This window comes from Carya illinoinensis, chromosome 7 (genome assembly GCF_018687715.1).
Source record: "Carya illinoinensis cultivar Pawnee chromosome 7, C.illinoinensisPawnee_v1, whole genome shotgun sequence".
In the NCBI taxonomy this organism is placed as follows: Eukaryota; Viridiplantae; Streptophyta; class Magnoliopsida; order Fagales; family Juglandaceae; genus Carya; species Carya illinoinensis.
The window spans coordinates 13,189,964-13,200,445 of record NC_056758.1 but is presented as its reverse complement, the minus strand read 5'-3'; positions in this window follow the sequence as shown (position 1 = coordinate 13,200,445).

The following is a 10,482-nucleotide window of genomic DNA, read 5'->3' as shown; positions in this document are numbered from 1 at the left end:
AACTTTCGACTCTATCTGAGTTGGAGTCTTGTAGGGATTCGGCTGGAGTCTGAGTTTCAAAGTTTTTGGACACCTCTACAAGCCAAATCAAAGACCACTAGCTCAAGCCCAAGGTTATGCAGTTACCCTAGGAGATGTCGACATCTATACACCGGAGGTTAAGGAAACAAAAGTCATTACTTTGTATTTCCTCTAAGAACCCATCCTTACTAATAAAACTTTAGTTTCTTTTGGTTTCACCATTATTAAGGACATGTTCCATACCACCAATAGCATGGATGACCTGCAATGAAATGAAAAGGCGGCACTGGATGCCCAGTGAATGTAGTCAATGTATTAGCTTCAGGTGTTATTTATAGGAGCGTAATAAGGATGATAACGACTAATCTTCAAATTTTATCTTAAAGACTCTCTATGTAAAGTGGAGTGATCACCTTCCTAATGCATATCAATAACGCATATCAATAGGACGAATTATTGGGCTCGTGGATCAGCCCATGGCGTCTCAGACTTGAGGCCTTTACTATATGGGCTTATTCCTTCGAGGCCCCAAATATCCCTTTTAGTTATCCTGCTAATTTCCTTCATGCCTGCACGTGGCAAATTCACCAACTTGTGCTTTCCTTCTACCTCACTAGTTTAAGACAGATGGCGACCCTAGGGATTATACCCACTGGGAGTTTATGCTAACTAGGGTGCAGGCTTCTGAAGATTTAACTTCATGGCACGTTAGAGAAGTGGCACATGTCATTTGTAACAATTCCCGCACTTTTATTCCTCATTTTCATTTTTATTCAAAAATGATAATCGGTGGCACTGTCATATGTTCACCTTCCCAAGAATCTCCTCATCATTGTTTTCTTTCTCCTGCTTCTTTTCATTTTCTTGGGTCATTTTTTCTTTTCAAGTTCTTTCCTCCCTCTGCATCCTATTCTCTCCAACTTTCAAAGAGACTCGCAACCTCTCACTCTCATGGCCTTATTTCTTCCAGTTTATACACCAAATGGCTCACCGTGGTTCTTCCAGTGTTCCCAACTGGGCTTCTGCCCAAACCCCTTTTAGATTTCTACCCATTTTGTGCCCAAATCTTTAGAGGGTCAAACCCTACCTTTTTTGAAAGGTTCACATGGCGCTCTACACTCATTCCTAAGACTTGACGAAGTTGAGGACTTCTTGCCACATCCCTAACTCCATGATTCTCATTATTCCCTCTGAGGGTGATGTTGATGAGGCAGGTTTCTCGGGGAGAGTTGTTCTTCTTGTTTGTGCTCTGATGGGTTAAGCCTCCCATTATGTCGCCCTGTTCACGATGTTCTCAACTTTCTTGAGTTGGCTCCTGCCCAACTTCATTTGCATGCTTGGCATGTGCTTTTATGCTTTTGTGTAGTGTTCCACATGGATTTGGAACCTTTGGGGAGAGGTACCCAGACCTAACTATCCACAAGTTCTTTTCTTTCTACTCCGTGAAAGGGTTGTCAGGTAACATCTACAGTTTTCACGTCCACTCTCACATTTAGTAGACTTTGAAGGTCACCATTCGAATGCCAAACAATGGCAATATAAATTTTTCTTTATTTCTAGAAGTGACTGGGAATTCCTGATGTCTGAAATGAACATTAAGGACTTCCCCATATAGGCTAATTGGGGTAAGGTCCCTAACAATAAAAAGATCCTCATAGATCTAACCGACCGCGAATGTGATCGCATCGACATAGTTCTTAATTGGGCTAAAGACAATAATGACACCCTATGGAGGGAGCAACTCCTGACTCTCGCCAATATCAATAGACTTTGGCTGCAATGCAAGTCTTTGGACTCGACTTTGGTGGCTAAGTATGGGGGTCATGAGATCCTTTGACCTCTACGCCCTTTAGATGCACCACAAGTCTTTGAACTTGATTTTGGTGACTAAGTAATGGGGTCACGAGCACACAAGCTAAACAACCATCCGCCTTTATTGATCTTACTTTATTGAATACATAGGAGAAAAGAATTAGGGGTAAAACTTCTTCAAATATTCAACATTCCAAGGGTGTTGCAACTCCTTTTTTTGGCTATCCTTGAGGCGATATGACTATGATTACGCCCAAATAATAACGCGGTAGTTGTAGCACAGCTTTGCAGTGTCGATTCCACAAGGAGACAAATTAAAAGAATAGCAGAAGGAACGAAAAAAAACTAAATAAAATATTGAATGATTAATGGAGAACAAAGATTAATTTTAAATGTAAATTAAAGTGAAGTAAAGTAATTAACAAAAAAAGTAATCAAATTGACGAACAGTAGAGCGTCAGGAATCCCTTGCACAAATCCGGTATTAGAATTATTTTTAATTGATTAGATAACTCAATTGAAAACTCAATTCCCGAAATTCTCAATCGGAAGGTATAGATTTATAAACTAAAATTAAACCAAATGTTAACCTTTTAAAAATCATTCACCACTTTTAAAATACGTAAATTATTATCCCTATTGAAAAAATCCAACGACAACAATATACTCAATGAGCGATATTGCAGTAAAGAACTAACTTAATATAGATAAATAATTGATCCAAACATAATCCAAGAACCAATTCATTCAATAGAAAAAGTATGACTGAATTCATAAATAAAATAAATTATATGATTATTCAAAGAAGAAAACATCAATAATGAATTGAGAATGATAAAACAAAAGACTTTTAATAATTGAAAATCAAATACATAAATTAAAAGTAAATTAAAAATATCATCTAATATGCAAGTTCATCCATAATCCTACTTAAGAATTCAGTTACACATAGATATAATGGACAATAAAAATCTCCAAAGAAAGATAAAGCAAACGGCAGCCATGGAAGTGATTTTCTCCTCTCTTCAAATTTGCATCTTGTGCATCTCCTCCTCCTCTATTTTGTGCTAATGATATGCTTATATAAGGTAAGAAAGAAACCATAATGTCTTCATAATTTCCGCATAACATGCTTCAAGAGTTCGAATTTGGAAATACTTACTAGAAACAAAGTTATATCCCTTTAAGATAGATTTCTAATGTATCAAAAATCGTATCAACCTGATATGTGAATAAAATGTTACGGTCAAAATACTAAAGTATATACAGACTGTCTCCTAACAAATTTCAGATTTGGACTTCTTGCAGTTTCATTTTGTGATTTTTTTTTCTTTTTTTTTTCTTGATCCAAATTGCTCTCAAACCCCATGAAACTCCTCCTTTGAATTTGACTGGGCTTTGGTTTGCTCTTTTATAAACTTTGATATTAAACATTAAAAAAAAAAACTGATTAGGAGTATCCCAACGTAAATAGAAACTCAATTCAAGAATATACATTAATTTCTCTTATTTCTATTCACATTCTAACATTTTAATCCAATAATAAGGTATTTAGAGTGCGCGAAGACCCCAGTTAATTATTAGCTACTACTAAGTATGGCCCTTCCCAATGTGGTCCTTGTTTTCCTTCATCTTGTGTTGTTACTCCCGTTTCTTTGAGAACCAAGTCACCTATTTTATAAGATCTAGATTTGACTCACTTGTTGAAGTAGCGCTCCGTCTTTCTTTTGAAGAGGACATTTTGGATCTCGACTTCATCTCTTTTCTCCTCTAGGAGGTCGAGGTGCTCTTCCAGCGCTTCGTTGTTCTAAATTTGGCTAAAGTGACAGATTTGGTGTGTAGGTAAACTGATTTCCGTTAGGGCGGCTACTTTGCTCCCAAAAGCCAATGTGAACGTTGTTTCGCCTATTGGGGTCTTCACGATTGTTTTGTATGGCCACAACACTCCTAGGAGCTCTTCCAACCACTCCCCCTTCCTACCAGTGAGCTTCTTTTTTAAAATCCCTAGTAAAAACTTCTTTGTCCCCTTTGCATGCCCGTTAGCTTGTGGTGCCTAGGTGATGAGTACTTGGCTTGGATTCCCATTTCTTTGCACCATTCTTTGTAATGTTCCAAATCAAACTGCTTCCCGTTGTTGGATATTTTATTGTGAGGGATTTCGAATCGATAGATGATGTTCTTCCACAGAAGCTTAGTGATAACTTTTGTCGTTATAGTCACAAGGGATTCCCCTTTCGCCTATTTCGTGAAATAGTCTACGATAATGACAATATGTTTTACCCCCCCTTCCCTAGAGGGAAGGGACCAACCAAATCAATTCCCCATTGGGCGAACGGCCATAAAGTAGTGATAGAGAATAACTTATCCGCGCAGGGCGCGCGCGGGGGGGGGGGGGGGGGGGGGGGGGGGGTAGATATGGCATTTGATACACTTCTTCACAAATTGCTTGGCGTCCCCGAGGGCATTGAACCAATAAAAGCCCGCCCTAAAGGCTTTTCTCACCAAAGCTTTTCCACCAAAATGGTTGTCGCAGACGACCTCATGTATCTCTACCAGGACATATTGCGCTTCCTCAAGTAAGATGCATCTTAGAAAGGGGGTGGCAAATCCTTTTTGGTAAAGAATTCCATTAGCTCTAACAAATCATGTTGTACTCCTTTTGATCTTCTTCGTTGCCTCTTTCTCCTCAATTTGGGAATTCGCCTTTGTTTCAATCTCCACAGTGCGTAGAGCTTCCACAATCAAGAGTCTAGCTATCAAGGCTTCATTATTAGTGGTTTTAATGTGAGTGTGGTCATGTAATAATGCTCCCCCCCCCCCCCCCCTTTCTCCAACAATGTAGATCCCTATTCCTCCCTCCCGTTTGGCAAGTGGATCCATCAATGAAAACCTGTGAAGGTTGCTGGTGAGGTGTAACTTTAGCTTCTACTGGGAACCCGATGAACTCAGCAACGAAATCTGTCAAAGCCTGCCCCTTAGCTGCATTTCTAGGTACATACTCAACGTCGAATTCACTGAGTTCTACTAACCACGCAATCAACTACCCGAGTTATCTAGTTTATGCAATATTCTCCCAAGGGGGTGTTCCGTTAACACCTTCATGGGGTGAGTTTGAAAATATGGCCACAATCTTCTAGAGGCTATCACTAATGCAAATGCTAGCATTTCCGTTCAGGAGTATCTGGTTTCGGCAGCTTTCAATGCGCGGTTTGTGTAGCACACTAGCACTTGCATTACTTTCTCTGCTTTAACTAGGACCACAAAAATGGCTTGGGGGGATACCGAAAAATATACATAGAAGGTGTCTCCCTTATTAGGCTATTTCAATAGTGGTGGGTTGGATAAGTACTACTTCAATTCTTAGAAAGCCTGATCAGATTTCTCGTTTCTTAGATGTACCTTTCATAGGACCCTAAAGAAGGGAAGGCATTTTTCTGTAGACCTTGAAACGAACCTGTTCAAAGTTGCTACTCTACCTACCAATTGTTTGGCGTCATTGATGTTCTGGGGTGGCTTCAAATTCAAGATGGCATCGATCTTCTCAAGGTTTGCCTCGATGGCCCTTTAGAGAATTTTCCTATATCCACACCAAAAGCACACTTCGTCAGATTTAGTTTCATTTTATACTTGTGAAGCACATCAAAAGATTCTCGTAGGTCGATCAAGAGTTGAGTGGGTTCTTTGCTTTTCACCAACATGACATAGACGTTACCTCCATAGTCTTTATGATCTGTTGTTTAAACATCCGATTAACTAGCCTTTGGTAAGTTGCCCCGGCATTTTTTAACCCAAAGGACATTACTCAGTAGCAATAAAGATCCATGTTGGTAATTAACGTCATCTTTTCTTCATCCGATTTGCTCATGTAGATCTAATTGTATCCTAAATAAGCACAAATAAAACTCAACACTCGATGTTCCACCGTGGTGTCTACAATAATGTCTATTCGTGGCAATGAGAACCTATCCTTATGGCAGGTTTTATTCAAGTTTGTGAAATCAACACACATTCTCTACTTTCCATTGGCTTTCATCACCAGCACCATGTTCGAAAGCCATTTTGGGTAGTATGTTTCCCTTATAAATCTCATGACTAAGAGGTGATCAATCTTCTCAGCTATGGCTGTGCACTTCGCTATGCTGATGGTTCTACTCTTTTGACGTATCTTCTTTATTGCTGGATCAACACATAGCCTATGTTCCATGACAGCATTGTCAATTCCTGGCATGTCTTTGCAACTCCAGGCAAACATATCCCTGTGCTCAGTCAATAGTTGTTTTAACGCCTCCCTATATTCAAGTGGGAGTCTTGTTCCCACACGAGTGGTGGCACTATGACGATTTGGGTGTAATGTCACTAGCTCTAGAGGCTCATTTGCTTCTGCTTGCATTAAATTGTTCTCATCCCTAGCCTCCATGTCTTGGCCGGCTATGATTAATGGAGAAGGTGGCAGCTCAATAGTCGAGTTTTCGTGACACATACCCCTAACACCCCTACCTTGAGTTCTTGCGTGTAGCATTCCCGAGTTAGGATTTGCTCCCCTTGGACCTCATCGATGCCTACCTTGGTTGGAAATTTCATTTTCAGGTGATAGGTAGAAGTAACGACTTTCAAATCATTTAAAGTTGAGCCTCCTAATATGGCGTTGTAGGATGAGGGGGCTTTAACTACCAAGAATTCTATCATTGTTGTAACCACATTGGCCCCTTAACCAACTGTAACTGGTAAAGTAATGGTGCCCATTGATTGAATAGCCTCGCCGGAAAATCCCTTTAGAGGGGTCGATGACGACCTTAGTCTATCGAGGATAATGCCCATCTTGGCAAAGCCATAATAAGATGTCAGCTGAGCTCCCCTTGTCAATTAAGATCTGCCTGGTGGTGTGGTTTGTGATTAACAAAGTCACTACCAAGGCATTGTGATCCCTTGGCAATCTTCTTTTTTTAAGGAAATAACAGGGGGTATTTGGATTATCTGCCAAGTATACCTCATGATACCTTGCTTGATGGTCATGAGCTTTTCTACTAGATGCCATCAATCCCCTGCCAGCAAATCCTCTTGCTATGGTGTGGATTTCCTCCAATGGGGCTCAGTCTTGGTCGCAAGATTAGCAGGGGTTGTCCTATCTTCGTTCCCTGTCTTGCCTCTGTCTTTTTGGGCTCCTGCTCTGCCTAGGCTCAAGCCCCCGACCTTCTTCTCTTCTTGGTTTGATGTGGTCGACCAACATTCATTCGAGTTCTTCACTTCCCACCAATTTAGCCACTAGTGGTACTCGAATAGCACTGGCCCCTTGTAGGTGGGCATGCCTCTTTCCTTGTAGTTCTCGACTTTTCCATTATGCCTAGATTGTTATAGATGAGGCGAGGCCTTTGGTCTCACTGGGTCGGGTGTCTTTCTAGCCCCTCGCCCTGGTGACTTGACCCAGTCTTCCTATCTCTTGAACTACTTGAATTATTGGCTTTTGACTTCACCTCTTGCTTCCTGGGTTCTAAGAGGGCCTGCAGTATGTCCTTCGCGTTAACATAATCGTCAGCCTTATCCATGAATTCCCTCAGAGTCAAGGGGGTTTTCCTGGCCAACTCAGTCATGAATGGACTCCGAGGCCATATGCCTCCCAGTAGGGCAGCTAGCGTGATCTTCTTGTCCTAATCATCCATGGCCAGTTTCTCCTAATTAAATTGAAAAGGAGCATAAGTTGTATGCCAAGCTTAGTAAATGTGAATTCTAGCACCATGAAGTGAAATTTTTAGAGCATGTGATTTCAAGTAAAAGACTAGCAGTCAATCCTAGTAATATTGAAGCAGTGATGAATTGCCAATGCCTTACCAATGTGCATGAAATATGGAGTTTTCTAGGACTAGCTACCTACTATAGAAGGTTTGTAGATGGATTTTCCAAACTCTCAAGGCCACTCACAACTTTAACAAAAAAGAATGTTAAATATGTTTGGATGGAGAAATGTGAGCAAAATTTTCTGGAACTTAAGAAGAGGTTGACATTGCACCACTACTGGCGTTGTCGGAACCTCATAAGCCCTATGTGGTCTATAGAGATCATCTAAATCAGCACTTAGATGTGTGCTTATGCAAGAAGGATGAGTTGTCACCCATGCTTCTCATAAATCAAAATTACCCCACCCACGACTTAGAGCTAACAATAGTGATTTTCGCCTTAAAGATTTGGAGGCATTATTTGTATGGCAAAATGTGCAAGATATTCATTGACCATAAGAGCCTCAAATATTTGTCCAACTAGAAGAATTTGAATATGAGACAAAGGAGGTGGTTGGAAATGATTAGTGATTACTAATATGAGATTAAATATCATCCTGGTAAAGCTAACATTGTGGTTGATGCCTTAAGTCAAAAAATTCAAGCTGAAAGTTCTTCAACATCCACCTCAGAAATGGGGTCTCTTCTAAACAGCATGAGGAATTTGCTAATCGGAAGTCTCCAACAAGATGCAACCCTGGCTGCAGTACAAGAGATCATTCCCTTAGACTAGAAGAGGTAAAGGAATGTCAGATGGGAGACAGCAAGCTGTTAGATATCAGACGAAAGATTGAAAAGGACAAAGGGCTAGAAGGACTCAAGGATGGTGAAGATGGCCTATTGTACCTCAAGAGTCATAAGGTAATCCCAATTGATCCTTAGATAATGATAGAATTTTTTAAGGAAGCTCATCAAGTTCTGTACGCAACTCATCCTGGAAGTACAAGATGTATCAGGATTTAAAACAACAATTTTGGTGGGAAGGTATGAAAAAGGATGTGGCGAAGTATGTTAATAAATGTTATGTATGTAGAGTTGTGAAAGCAATTCATCAAAAACCACCTAGAGAGTTACAATTACAACCATTTCCAGAATGGAAATGGCCAGATCTTTCTAAGGATTTCATGGTTGGAGTGTCGAGAACATCAACAGGAAATAATTATATATGTTTAGTTGTTGATTGATTAACAAAAAATGCTCACTTTTTGCCTATTAAAAACACTGACCCTATCGAGAAGTTAACCAGATTGTTTGTAGCGAAAATAGTTTGCCTGCATGGAGTTCCTAAGACAATCGAATCAAATAGAGATGCGCATTTTGATGTCACAATTTTGGCAAGATCTTCACAGCGTGATGGGCACAAAATTAAAGTTTAGCAGTGCATATCATCCTCAAACTAATGGACAAACTTAGCAAACTATACAAACTCTAGAAGATATACTAAGAGCTTATGTTCTACGAGAGAATGGTGAATAGGAGAAACCGTTACCACTTATAGGATTTTATATATATATATATAATAATAATAATAGCTTCTAAGCCACCATTCAAATGGTGCCATATGAGACATTGTATTGTAGAAAATGCAGATCTCCTTTATACTAGAATGAAGTGAGAGAAGGAAAGATGCATGGCCTAGAGATTCTGAAAAATATGTGAGAGTAGATTCTATTGATAAAAGAAAGAATGAACGCAATTCAAGACAGACAGAAAAGTTATGCTGAGCACAGAATAAGAAGCCTTGAATTTGAGGTAAGTGACTAGGTTTATATCAAAGTATCACCTATGAAAGGGGTGATTCGCTTTGGAAAGAGAGGCAAGCTAAGTTCAAGATATGTGGGACCCTAAGAAATAATAGAAAGAGTGGGTTCAATGGCTTACAAATTGGATCTTCCCACTGAATTCCAAGGAGTCCACGATCTATTCTACGTATCTTCTCTTAAAGAAAAGTTTTGGGAAGCAGTCATCAGCCATCATAAGCACATAAAGCATTTCATTGCAACCCAATTTGTCATACGAGGAAGTTCCTATGTAGATTATTGATTGGAGAGAAAAGGAACTTAGGAATCAAAAGATTTCCCTGGTGTACTTGGGCAAAATCACTACATCCAAGAAGTCACTTGGGAAAAGGAAGAGGAAATGAAAGCCAAGTACTGTTACTTGTTTGGGTTGTAACATGTTTGTTGTATCATTTCTCATGGCATCTGAGTCCATGTATGTAATCATGATAATCAAAGCCATGGAAAACCTTAATCAGATCACCGAACATACCATTCCAATATGCGTATTTCAATTTCCTCATATGTTTTTCAATCTATTATGGCCCGAACAAAAAGAGCCGTGCAACGATTTGCCCTATCTCTAAGGCATATGAGAAGACAAATGGAAGAACGTAGAATAAGAGAATTGGACAATCTACCTGACTCAACTCATTTTGGCTATAGAGGAAAGGACTACAATACCATAGGACAGGTGTTGGATTATGACGACATGAAAATGAAAAATTCTATACACCAAACTACCATCTTATTTTTATCCCACAAAATATAATGTGGTATATTTATCACCATCAAATGATCATTTATTATATATTTTTTTATCATCCAACGATAATAAATGAACCACATCTTACTTAATAGGATGAAAATAAGATGAAAATGTGTTGTCTAACATTACTCCATAGAAATGTAGAGACAAGAAGAGCATTACCACACGAGGAACGTCCACCACCACCAAACCCAAACCCAATCATTTTGGCCAACAAAACAAGAAACCATTGGCACCGATGCCACGAAGAAGAGCGCCAAAGGACCAATGCACCTATACAATACCAATGACACTAGATACCGCCGAACAACTGGAATTCGACTTTGACGCA